The sequence below is a fragment of the Parasteatoda tepidariorum genome, chromosome 2 (genome assembly GCF_982258835.1).
Source record: "Parasteatoda tepidariorum strain Cologne lab strain chromosome 2, Ptep-v5.0, whole genome shotgun sequence".
NCBI lineage: Eukaryota > Metazoa > Arthropoda > Arachnida > Araneae > Theridiidae > Parasteatoda > Parasteatoda tepidariorum.
Window position 1 is genome coordinate 8,942,740 of NC_141756.1, and position 14,780 is coordinate 8,957,519.

Genomic DNA, 14,780 nt, shown 5'->3' on the forward strand with positions numbered 1-14,780 from the left:
ATGGAACTATCAATTAATTTATTTACCTATCTACTTATTTAAACTCTTTAAATTCAAACTCTTTTTTTAAAAAAATAAAGTAATTTTTTTAATCAATTTATTATTAATGCCGCAATTATTTCTATTTTATTCTAATTTCTGCGATTATTCATGCTTTTAAATCCTAGGACACATTTTAGATAAGACTAACAAGTTAGTGAACTTGATTCGCATAGCGAACCATATGAGAATGCGTACCATAGTATTCTTTGGGTGTTGGCGATCGTTAGCGAGTCGGGGGTGGAACTCCCTAGCGTTTATTGTTGTTTCTATTTAAGACATGTAATTACACAAACACATTTTTATTATAGGAAACATATTATTATTATTATTATTACTATTATTACAGATTTTTGAACAACATGGCTATTCAAGATTAAGTTTTCTTTTTTTTCAATATTTTAACAATAATGCTACTCGATGCTTGCTACTTAGATCAAAAAATTTTATTTTCGATGTTTCATTGATTATTATTATTATTATTATCGTTACAGTTTAATGAACAACATGGCTATTCAAATTAAGGCTTCTTTTTCTCAATAATTAGGCAATAATGCTGCTCCACTTCAATCAAAGAGATTGTTTTTTGATGTTTTAGAGATATTTATAATTATAATTATTGTTACAGTTTAATGAACAACATGGCTGTTCAAAATAGGACTTCTTTTTCTCAATATTTAGGCAATTATGCTGCTCCACTTCAATCAAAGAGATTGTTTTTTGATGTTTTAGAGATATTTAATATTATTATTATTGTTACAGTTTAATGAACAACATGGCTGTTCAAAATGGGACTTCTTTTTCTCAATATTTAGGCAATTATGCTGCTCTACTTCAATCAAAGAGATTGATTTTTGATGTTTTAGAAATATTTATAATTATTATTATTGTTACATTTGAATGAACAAGATGTCTGTTCAAAAATAAGGTTCCTTCCTTTCAATATTCAGACAATAATGAGGCTCGATGTTTCCCTCTTAGAACACAAAAATCAAAAAATTTGATTTTTGATGTTTCAGTAATATTTATTATTATTATTATTATTATTATTGTTATTACAACTATTAGAGATATGCCATTACAAATTACTGAACAATATGACTATTCATGGGTGAAAGCGAGACGGAAAAGAGGAAAAGCTGGTAGTTAACCCATTTCAGTTTCAACATGTTTTCGGGAAGAGTTAAACTATTCTCTTTTTCAATTATTCAGCTATATCTACTTTTCTATAATGAAATAAGCTGTTTTATATCTATGCTAAAATTGTAAAAAAATTACGGTAGTTACAGAAATTTAATGTGTCCTGAAAAAAATGCTACAATGAAATGCCTTTCGTACCAGTTTATGCTCTTTTCCGTCTTGTTTATATAGGCTTTCAACCCTGTGGCTATTCAAAAATTGGGGTTCCTTTTTTATTTCAATATTAAGGCAATAATGCTGATCGATGCTATTTAAATCAAAAAATTTGATTTTTAATATTTCAGTGATATTTTAGATTTACGAACCATGACGCTAAAACCATAGAAATTACTCAGTATATTAAATTTCTTGTCTTAATAGCTTCTAAATATTTAAAGCAATTTTCATTATAGCTTACACTTATATCTTTTTTTCACTTTCTTATTTTATTTGCAGCAAAAATATAAAAACGTATGTAACAACATAACAAAGCAACAAAAATATAACACTATATGCTGCAACATTACTGCATTCATTTAGAAGCAGTTATGCATGTTTTATTTGCAATTTTATGTAAGACTCGATTGAAATTAGCTTTTTCAAAGAAATGTTACATAATATATTTTATTTTTAAACATGAATAAATAAAGAAAAAAAATGAATAAAATTAAGCCTGAAGTGGAAGAAAAAAAAAACTGTTTCTGAGAAAATAAATGACGAGCAACGTCTCACTTTATTAATATCCTCCGGGTTCTGGAAATCCTGTTTCTTTAGCTAAACTTTTTGACATCCGCTTAGTTATCAAAATTTCATTTTTTATCCTTCAAATTTTTACTTCGTTTTATCCTATTACTTTTTTGCCTCTGATATTTGACAAATGCATCCAAAATCATTTTATTATTTGTTGCCCTAAACTAGGAAGAGAAAAAACTAGGTTGACAAATATTGAAAAGGAATGTTTTTACTCCAAGGAACGTAAGCAGAGTTGATAAAAAATATTTTGTGTAAGATTAATGCGGAAAACTTATTGACACCAAAAGAATTTTTCTCAGCATACTCTAAATTTAGGTCCGGAAAATTGGGACATGTTTTATTAATTCATTTTCTTTTTCATTAACTTGTCAGTGTCAGTTTCTTGTCAATGTGAAAATGGATAAATACTCCTTCTCTTTAGAAATTATATGCAAAGTTTCTTTTTTTTCTTTACGCATGTATAAAAAGAAGTTCTTTTTGTCCTCGTGTGATATTTTCGTCTTTTTTATAATAAAATTTGAATAATGAGACGAGAAAAAATGCATTCGTGAAATATTTTGTTTCGGAATTTGTTGTAACACCTAAATAGTTTTGTTTTATGAACGTTTATGTGTTACAGTGCCATGAAAGTCTGAAATATGGTGAATGGATACATTTTCTGGAGAGAATCCACATTCACGCAGTTTTAAGAGGAAAGTAAAAGTGATGAATTTTATGAATGTTTATAGATAACTGTTAAATTTTGAAATGTGGTGTACGTCAGCATTCTCCGGAGAGTATTGGCATTCATTTAGTTAGAACGATTTATGCAAAAAAATATTTTTTGTGTGGAATTATCTTTGGATAGGCGAATTTTGTAATTGAGTGCAAAATATTTTTCAATTCGCTTAAAAATTTCTCCAGATATAGTGAAATATGCAAAAAGTAAAATTAACATTAGGAAGTTCAAACTTTGGACAGCTCTCCTGACCAAACTATGGGGATTCTATTTTCCAGATTGCGGCCTTATATATATTAGGGTTCAAAAATCCAAATCCATTCGAAAAAAGCTATATTTATTCAGAGAAATTACGTTTTTGTCTCTAATTTCGTAATTTAAAATATTGTCTGCACTAATTAATTGGTATATTTGAGATCACTTCTTTGAACCTTTAAGATCGAGTCCTGATATATGATAATCAGTTCCTTAGATCAGAAGTTATTCTAATTTTTGTTGTTGGACATTTTACATAACTTGTAAAGACGAATGCAGCGTAGAAGATGCATGCACTCTAATTCATACCACAAATGCTGAAAGTGCGCATCTTTGGTCACTCATTGGACACAGCGTCTCAATGGGAAACCTTACATTCATTCAATGACGTGATTCTATCAGTGTCCGTCACTGCAACTGCGATAAGTTGTTGGCATCATAAGTACTTGAATCTGAGAAAAATAAATTCTTTAAATCAGCAATTCCAACTTATTGTTAACACATCGGCTGATAAGTTTCCGGTCTGGCATACAGATGGCCGCCTAAATGCAGAATTAGTATTTTGTTTAGCAAGTCCTAACCTTCAAATAAAAGGTGTCAAAATTTTATAACGATCTGCCGATTGATTTCAAAGTGACAGTGATTTTAATCGAACACCAATTTATATTATTGAAACAATGGATAAAAAAGAAATTCGTGTTCATATTAAACATTGTTATTTAATGGGAAAAAACACGGTAGAAACTAAAGCTTTCTCTCGATAAGTGTTATCCGGGTTCTTCACCAGGAAAAGCGACCATTATTGACTGGTTTGCTGATTTTAGACGTGGTCGTACAAATGTTGAAGATGCGCCACCCTCTGGACGCCCTAAAATGTGGTTAATCCGGAAAGCATAATAAAAGTCCATAAAATTGTTACAGAAAACCGCAAAGTGAAGTTGCATGACCTAGCTGATACTCTAAATATATCAAAAGAGCGTGTAGGCTTCAATTTGCACGAACATTTGTTTATGAGAAAGCTGTTTTCGAGGTGGGTGCCGCGTATGCTAACAGTTGACCAAAAACAACAACGAATTGATGATTCCGATAGCAGTTTGACGTTGTTTTGAGTTGCTTCCGCACCCTCCCTATTCACCAGATTTGGCTCCTAGTGACTTCTACTTGTTTGCAGACTTGAAAAAAAATGCTCGCAGGTAAGAGATTCAGCACGAGTGAGGAAGTGATTGCCGAAACAAACGCCTATTTTGAGGCCAAAGATGGTTCTTTTTTTAAGAAAGGTATGGAGATGTTAGAGAGGCGATGGAGTGATTGTATATCTCTTAAAGGAGACTATGTTGATGAATAAATTTGAATTTTACTTAAAAAGTTGTGTTTACTTCATTAGACCGGGAACTTATCAGCCGATGTGTTATATACTCCCAACTACAACAAAACTACAATGACTCATCGCCGCTACTGAGTGCACCGCCGCTTGACAGAAGCAGGCTATTGAATTTCATGGATAGTTTACCATTGGTATGAATTATTTACCATAGTCGTGGATTTGTAAATAAACAGTCCTTTGAAATTAGATGAATCATTTAGGTTCTATACATTATATATGTATAATATACATATCTTAATAGGTTTTATTATATTGTATTGCATTGAATTGTATTCCATTCCATTCTATTGTATTATCGTTTCCTATTGAGTTAGCAATTAAATTCCTGTTTTTTTTTCTTTTTTTTAATTTTAATATCCTGTGCGTCATTAAATGCATTTTTTGAGGCATAATGTTTCAAATTTTGCTCTGTTCCATCGAAATCTACGTTTTGTTTCGTTTTGCTTTTGTTTGAGTAAATTTATGTCAATTTTTAGATCATTAAGCTGGAATGTCTAGTAAAGAAAAAGGAACTTTTCAAGATCTTTTTGCTTTCAATCAAGTTTTTACGGCCACAAGAGGCTACCCGTAAAATTTTGCTGTGTATGGAGAGAGTGCTTATAGCTGAATCGTGTCATGATTAGAATTCCAAGTTTTAAAATGGAAATTCTGATCTCAAACACGCCACTCGTCCTAGCCGACCATTTTAATTCAATGAGGAGGGATTCGACTAATTTTTGAACGAAATTCGCGTCAAATCAAAAGAGAACTAACAGAGAAAATGGAATATATCCGCACTTTAAACTTTTAAAGAATTTAAAAAGAATTTTTAAAAAAAACAACGGGATCTTTGTTGCCAACCCAATTTACTATATTACATTATTACCTTGCATTGTGTTGTATAGCGTTGTGTTGTATAGCGTTCTGTTGCATAGTGTTGTGTTGTATACTGTTATGTTGTATAGCGTTGCGCTGTATGGTGTTATGTTATATAGCATTGTGTTACATACTTTTGTGTTGTATAGCGTTCTGTTGTTTAGCGTTGCGTTGTAAAGCATTGCGTTGTATAGTGTTGCGCTGTTTAGCGGTGCGTCGTGTCGTGTCGTGTCATGTCATATCATTATATTTGTTATTTTTTATTATATTATATTGTACTAGGAGGCTTCGCCCCTTGCTCGCTTACGCTTACCAACCCCCGGAACTGCTTTCACAGTTCATTTCGGACAGCTTCGCAATCCAATGCTCGCTTTGCTCGCTTATTGGATACGTTCTTAACGTCTAGTTTTTGTATACTTTTTGGAATACTGAAGTTCCGAAAACTTTTCACTGTAGAAAATTCTAATCCTGTACATTTCAATATTAATTTGAAATTGCAAACAGTTCACATATTTTTCTTAATCACACTATTCTAAATTTCAGTTCTTGAGAAAAGTAACTGTTGTAAGTTTTGTTTTAAAGTCTTTCCCACCAGAGGGCTAAAGCCATGTGTTGTAAAACAATATGAAATAGTAGTCTGCCACTGAAAGCCGGATGTAAAGCATCGGCTTTGATGAAGATAATTTTGTATTTTTAATTCTCTGAAGGGCGCCACCTTAATAATATGGAATTTGTAAAATAAATGTATATATTTTTGATTGTTAATGAAGCCCATCATTTTGTGTTTTCATCAGTGTTCAGAAGCAGAACAACTATAAGTTTTTTATTTTATCACAAAAAAATAAAATGTATGAAAAACAAAGAAAAGGGTAAGAAAATGAGTATAGTCATAGAAAAAGTTAAAATTATAATATAGTATTTGTCAGTTAAAATAAAACTTTTTGTTTAAGTCTTTGCTAACAATTCAAATTTCTCCGAGGCAATTCTAAAGTATAAATTAAGGTAGTATTGTTAAGTTGAAACACAATATTTTTAGTTTTGATGTCAACAATGCAATTCAATTTTTCACAAAAACGATTGTTTCCATTGTTAAGATCAATGTCAACAATTCAAATTTTTCTGAGGCAACTCTTAACCTCCAAATATTATTCTTTTTATGTACACATTTCTAAATGTCTGTATTCAACCACAAAACAACTTAAAGTCCTCAAATTTAGCATGAAGTTGTAAAATGTAATGAAAGAGGGTCTTAGCAATAATGAAAGTAGAAGTAAAGTTAGTACTGTAAAATTAAAACAATATTTTTAATCAATTAGCCAAGTTCTTCAAGAAGCAGTTGTAGAAGTAGGTTGTTCATTTAAAACTTTTTATAGAATTTCTTTAAGAACACAATTGTTAATTTGGGCATTTGGCAATACAACACTGTTAGAATTGAAGGATTTGTTACGTCAAGCGCTCAGGTATCATAATTTTGATCTACTTGCGCACCTATGTAATTTTGATTTATGTTGCTAAGTTAACTTTCAAAAAATTCTATGGCTGGCAACAGCATTTTTATTTTTTAAGTTGTTTATTTTTATTTCTTTTAGAATTCGTTATTTTTTTAGCGAAATATTTTTTAACCAAACAGAATTCTTTGCCGACTGTTTTCTCTATGAATGAAGAAAATAAAGTAAATATTTAACTGTGTGAAAAGAAGCTTATTTAGTTGTACAAAGTACTTCAGCCAAATTTTGGGAGCCACGTAAGAGAGTTATATATATTAGATCAGAAACACATCATTGAAAGGCAGAATGCTTTGGTGTTTTCAAAACAAAGCAAACGTTGCCACCGGCGGAAAAGAAATACAGCCAAAATTTGGGAGCCACGTAAGAGAATTATATATAATAGATTATATTATATTATATATTGTATTGTATTGTATTGTATTGTATTGTATTGTATTGTATTGTATTGTATTGTATTGTATTGTATTGTATTGTATTGTATTGTATTGTATTGTATTGTATTATAGTATATTATATTATATTATATTATATTATATTATATTATATTATATTATATTATATTATATTATATTATATTATATTATATTATATTATATTATATTATATTATATTATATTATATAATGTTATGCTTACATTACATACTACATTATGTATTCTTCCCCTTTTCGTTTCTATCAGAATAATTTGTAGCATATCGTGTCTTAAATTATTACTAAAAATCTTCCATTTTTTACATTACATTTCCCATGTCTAGGCACTGTACATGCCAAATATGAACAAAAGTATGGAGGGGTTAGGGTAGAGAGAGAGGACAAAAAAGAGGATTAAAGATGATGTTGAATTTGAGCGTCTAAGTAATTCATCAGAAATGAGGGAGCGGAAGATATGCCCTAACTTCCATGTTCCCTTATTTAAACGAAGAATAAGCCAAGCTTTCTCTAATTACATTTTTTTCTCCTCTTTATAGAATGATGGCGTGTGCAAGATGGCTTTTATGAGTTCTAATATCTTTTACTCGACACACTATGTGCTAATCTTCCTTACTTAAAGATAAATGCATCATCTTTTAGTTATTTAATTAGGTTGGCGAAAAGCTGTTCCTATTTAAGAGTCATTTTGTTCGTGGAAATTAATATTCAAATGAATTAATTCCGTGATGAAAAACAGTCGTTATAAATTACACAGCCTTCTTGTTAGGAAAAAAAGCATGAATATTCATTGCTGAAACAATTTTTTCTTCATAAAATGTAGACTTTGTATAATTAATCTAAGTTTAAGTAAATAATAAGCAATTTTTAATAAGCAAATTCGCACTTTTAATAATGTTGTTATTATAATCTTTAATTAGAATTAGATGTGGATGGAATAATAATAAAAAGAGTTTAATTATAACTGGTTGTTTATTAACCAGTTATAATTAAACTGGATATATTATCTGGATATAATTTCTCAATATTATTTACTGTTATCTTTCAAAACTAAGTATATTTTCATCACAAAAAAAGTACAATGAAAATTCATCAAGTATTTATTGACAACTGTTTAAGAAGAATCTTACGCATCAAGAAATTTCATAAAATTTGTAATACGGAAATCATTAGAAAAGCAAAACAGAAACCTATTGATCTGGAAATTAAGAAAACGTAAATGGAAATGGATTGGCCGTGTTTTACGTAAAACTGAAAAATTTAAAGAAAAACAAGTTTTTGAATGGAACCCTCAGGGCTATAGAAAAAGAGAAAGACTTAAAAATACTTGGGGCAGGATGATTGTAAACGAATTGAAAACAAATAGGAAAAGCACGGAGAGAAGCAAAATATCTGACCACAAGTAGAGTAAGATATAAACAAGATAAAAATAGAGAAAGCTCTGATAAGTCCCTATTCCGGAGTGAAGACGAATATGTACGTATGCATGTAATCCTTCCAGTAAATAACTTTCGCAAAAAAAATAGAATAGAGTGAGATGGAAAGCTATGGCAGAAGCCCTATGCTCCAATTCGGAGAGCAGGGGAATATGTACGTATGCATGTAATCTTTCCAGTAAATAATTTTCGCAAAAAAAATAGAATAGAGTGAGATGGAAAGCTGTGACAGAAGCCCTATGCTCCAATTCGGAGAGCAGAGGAATATGTACGTATGCATGTAATCATTTCAGTAAATAATTTTTGCAAAAAAAAAAAAAAATAGAATCGAATGAGATGGAAAGCTGTGATAGAAGCCCTAAGCCCCAATTTGGAGAGCAGAGGAATATGTACGCATGCATGTAATCATTTCAGTAAATATTTTTTGTAAAAGAAAAAATAGAATCGAGTGAGAAGGAAAGCTTAGATAGAAGCCCTATGCTCCAATTTGGAGAGCAGAGGAATATGTACGTATGCATGTAATCTTTCCAGTAAATAATTTTTGCAAAAAAAATAGAATAGAGTGAGATGGAAAGCTGTGACAGAAGCCCTATGCTCCAATTCGGAGAGCAGAGGAATATGTACGTATGCATGTAATCATTTCAGTAATACAAAACAAATGAAATAAAATAAAAATATGACCACCGAAGCCGACGTCTTCAGGGGGTACCGGCCCCGGTAGCCATTAAAAACAAAACCATTTCTATTTGAGGGAGAAGCAAAAGCTTAAAATATCTCCCTCAGTACCCCGATGGTTTTGTATAGAGGTCCAGGAAAAACAAGATACATTCAAAAGAATAAACAAATTACGAAAAGAAAATCAATAAAAATCATCAGAAAATTAAAAACTCACAGTCACAGGTCAAGAATCAACTTCAAAAGCGGAGGAAAAGAAAACACTAAAAACTGAAAAACAACGCCCCCTATAATAATGCGCAGTAAAAGTTTAAAAATGATATGAAAAGGTCAGGAGAAGGAGATACGTAGATAAATTAATAGAATGCTTAACTGGGGCTGCTCAGTTAAGACTAGAATTGCGCCCTGTTAAAAGAAAAAATATATAAAAACTTAAAAACCATCAATCATTTTTTTAATTAAAAAATTAACATTACAAAAATTAAAAGGAAAATCATTTTTACTCATTCATTTCATTTTTTTTTAAATCATTTTTACTGTTGTAATAAAAAATGTAAAACTTGTCCTTTGGCTGATAGTTCTCAAATTGACAGTCATTCTAATGTATTTTTTTGTAAAAGTATTAATATTATTTATTTAATTCAGTGCAATTGTTGTAATTTGTGTATGTTGGTCAGACAGGTCTTGAATTTCATAAGCGGATTAATTCCCACAGATCAGCTATAAAAAATTTTAATAATAGTAATTGTTCCACGGATTATGAAATTTTACATTTTCAATTTCATGATTTTAATATGTTACTCTTTTTATTTTGGATTTTATGGAAAATTTAGATAAAAGACTTGATTTAGAAAATATTTACATTGGTAGTCTTAAGACTCTTTTTCCTTATGGATTAAATAGTAAATTTAATGGGGAAGGTACTGTTAATACTGAAGATTTTTGTATTTATAATAAATTAAAAGTTTTTGATTTTCCTGGTGTTTGTGATTCAAAATTTAGAAGTAAAAGGGGAGGTGGAAAGGGTAAAGGTAAATTTATTGAGTTTGATGAGTTTTCGAATTTTTGTAACTTACCTGTTAATTTGAATAATATTTTCACTATTAGGAAATATATTTTTGGTTTTAAAAATAAAATTTTAAAAAATTTCCTTATTAAATTTGGTTCTAAAATTAAATTTGATACTGAACTTGTTAAATTTATAGTTTTGGATTTAATTAAATCAAAAATTGGTGTTAATAAAACTGATTTGCTTTTTAATAATGTTTCTAAAGTCGAAAGGGTTTTTTGTACGATTAATTTTCATGATAAGAATTTTGAAAATGCTAAGTTACCACAGATTATTCATGGTCTTTCTGATTTCTTTCCTTTAGAACAAATTAGGGTTACTGCTGCTTTTAAATATTCTTCTACACTTAGGAAAAAGGTGTGTAATTATAATTTTTTAAGTCGAAATCTTAATTGTATTTCTAAATCTGATTGTTATTGTAATGAGGAGGGTTTTTCAAAATTTATTGATAATGATTATGGACATGTTATTACCGGAAATTTGGAAATTGTGGGTGATCAGGATCTAATTAGCATTTTAAGTAAGGGTTCAAAATTTAGAACCAGAGTTAAGATGAAAAAAGAAGATTTTATTTTATCCATTAAAAAAGATCTAGATTTTTTTATTGCAAAAATTTCCAGAAAATATCATTGGCCTGTTGAAGGTTTTTCTGAGTGGAAAGCTAAAATTATTGAAAGGGTTAGATTTAATTTATTTAATACCAGTTTTAGTTCATTTCCTAAAGGTACTGTCACATTTACACTTAATGTAATGTGACAATTTATTTATCTAATTTATCTAGCCTTTAATTTTTTCTTTAAACTTTTTCTTTTTTTCAATTTGGCAATTTTATTTTTTAACTTTCTTGTTGACCTTTCTCACGGTCGTTGCGGTCATCGCACTTCCTGTGGGGAAAGTCAACCAACCCCTCTACTCACGCCTTTCTTTTTCTTCCTTTAATTTTAGGGGGGCTAACGAACCAATCTCTTTACTTTAAATTTCAAACTCTCCGCCTCTTTAAATTTAATTGGTCGTAGTTTTTCTGGTCTACCCCAGTTAAGGAATTTTTGAGTCACTTGGAGGAGATTCTCTGTTGGCTTCTTCCTTGCATGTTCTTTTTTTTCGAGATGCGGACTTCGGTCCGTATCGAGGGATTTCTTTTTTACATTTTTTTAACCTCTATCTTAAATTAAATCCATAGCTGTAATCAATTTCTGAAAAATTTAAAATCAACAGTGTATACCTTCAATTTTTTCTTTAACATTAAAAATCCTCTCAAATTTAAGTTTTCTTTTCATATTTTATTTTAACGATTAAATTACTCGTTCTTTTATATTAAACTTTATGCATGACGCCTTTGGTTTCGTTAAATTCTCTCGTCACCCATTTCTACTGTTAAAAATGGTTTTAAAGACGTATTTCCAATAGTTATGTTATTAAATATTTTTTCTTAAATAAATCTTAAACGCAATTTAAAAATGTGTGTTCCATTTCGTCTTTTCTTGATGAGTCTTTATCTTGTCCTCCAGTATGTGTGCGGTGAGTACCTTTCATTTATTGTTATGGGCATGCATAAATGTGCATTTATTAGTTTTTCTTATTGGAAACATCAATTTACTCCATTTATCTTAAATACTTATATCTGGATATAGCATGACCTTATTTATCTTTTTATCTTTAATTATTTTTTAGTTTCACCCTTATTCTAAATTCGGTGATACCAATATATCCAATTTGTTCAAACCTCACACTTTGTGACCCTTTGGACCTATTGGGTTATTGTTATCCCACATTAGCATTGTACTACCACTTTCCTTAACGATCACATTCCCCTTCAATTTAATTTAATTACCCCTTATATATATTTCGGCCTTAATTTGTTTTATCACGACATCCCTATCATTTATCCTTTTTTAATCATGACTATATCCAATTATTAGTACATATACCAAATATTTCAATCTATTAATTATAATACATAAACAAATAACTTTACCTTATACGCACCAATATAAATATTTTTATTTAACTCTTACAGGTACTTTTATTGATTATGATTTATCTAGAAAAATTAAAAATCTTAAGGATAAATTCATTGTTACTGTTGTAGATAAAGCTTCAAATAATTTCTGTATTATGTGTAAATATTTTTTTAAAAAATTGATTATTGGGGAATATAATGCAAATAATACCTATTTAAAGTTAAAAGAAGATAAAAAAGTTATTGAAAAAAGAATTATTGCATTTAGTAAAAAATTAAAATTTAAATTAAATAGGATTACATTTCCATATTTATTTCCAATAGTTAAATTTCATAAAAATTCGATTAAATTTAGGTTTATAGCATGTGGTACTAATAGTTATAATTCTGATATTAGTAAAAGGTTTTTTTGTTTTTTAAAAATTATTTTGCTTAAAATTAAAGAAGAGAAAAATATTATTATTGAAAGTAATGTTAAAGTTTTGGATTTTATTAAAAGTAATGATATTTCCAGCATTAACACTTTTGATTTTGAAAATTTGTATACCAGCATACCACATGAAAAAATTATTGAGATTTGTGAAGGTATTTATGACAAGTATTTATTTGATGAAAAAATTGATAGGTTTAACTGGTTAGATTTATGCAAGTTTAATCTTTTTGAGAATGTTCTTTTTAATGGTTTAGATTTTTATAAACAAATTATTGGAATTCCACAAGGTAATTCCTTTTCTGGGGCTTTTGCCAACATTTTTTTGCACTTTTTTGAGGCTAAATTTCTTGAACATAAAGTACTTAATGCTTTACGATACATTGATGATTTGATTTTGTTTAATTGTGACGATTATAATTTTATTTATACAATTTATCCTGGTGATTTGGTCCTGAAAAAAACTAATGAAAATTGCTTTAATATTGAATATTTAGATTTTAAAATTGATATTGTTAACAATTTTATTAAAATTGGTGTGTTTGATAAAAGAAAAGCCTTTAATTTTAATGTTATTTTTTTCTGCAACTTTAAAACTAATTTGTGTAGTAAAATATTCAAAAATCTTGTTTTTTCGCAATTAGTTAGGATCAAGAAAATTTGTAATAATGTTGAAAGTTTTCGGGAAGCTGTGGATAATTTTTTAAATAATTTGAGTAAAAATGATTTTCCTTTTAATTTTTGTAATGTTAATTTTTTAATTAAAAAAATGATTGATGGTTTTTAAGTTTTTATATATTTTTTCTTTTAACAGGGCGCAATTCTAGTCTTAACTGAGCAGCCCCAGTTAAGCATTCTATTAATTTATCTACGTATCTCCTTCTCCTGACCTTTTCATATCATTTTTAAACTTTTACTGCGCATTATTATAGGGGGCGTTGTTTTTCAGTTTTTAGTGTTTTCTTTTCCTCCGCTTTTGAAGTTGATTCTTGACCTGTGACTGTGAGTTTTTAATTTTCTGATGATTTTTATTGATTTTCTTTTCGTAATTTGTTTATTCTTTTGAATGTATCTTGTTTTTCCTGGACCTCTATACAGAACCATCGGGGTAATGAGGGAGATATTTTAAGCTTTTGCTTCTCCCTCAAATAGAAATGGTTTTGTTTTTAATGGCTACCGGGGCCGGTATCCCCTGAAGACGTCGGCTTCGGTGGTCATATTTTTATTTTATTTCATTTGTTTTGTATTGATACTTTTTTCTGAAATTTCTGCTGCTTTTTAGCGCGTTTTTTTCAAAGAAGTTTTATCCTTTTGATCTTAATTATTTGTGTTTTCTTTCAGTATCATTTCAGTAAATAATTTTTGCAAAAAAAAAATATATATAGAATCGAATGAGATTGAAAGCTGTGATAGAAGCCCTAAGCCCCAATTTGGAGAGCAGAGGAATATGTACGCATGCATGTAATCATTTCAGTAAATATTTTTTGTAAAAGAAAAAATAGAATCGAGTGAGAAGGAAAGCTTAGATAAAAGCCCTATGCTCCAATTTGGAGACCAGAGGAATATGTACGTATGCATGTAATCATTTCAGTAAATAATTTTTACAAAAAGAAATAGAATAGAGTGAGATGGAAAGCTGTGATAGAAGCCCTATGCTCCAATTCGGAGAGCAGAGGAATATGTACGTATGCATGTAATCTTTCCAGTAAATAATTTTTGCAAAAAAAATAGAATAGAGTGAGATGGAAAGCTGTGACAGAAGCCCTATGCTCCAATTCGGAGAGCAGAGGAATATGTACGTATGCATGTAATCATTTCAGTAAATAATTTTTGCAAAAAAAAAATATATATAGAATCGAATGAGATGGAAAGCTGTGATAGAAGCCCTAAGCCCCAATTTGGAGAGCAGAGGAATATGTACGCATGCATGTAATCATTTCAGTAAATATTTTTTGTAAAAGAAAAAATAGAATCGAGTGAGAAGGAAAGCTTAGATAGAAGCCCTATGCTCCAATTTGGAGACCAGAGGAATATGTACGTATGCATGTAATCATTTCAGTAAATAATTTTTACAAAAAGAAATAGAATA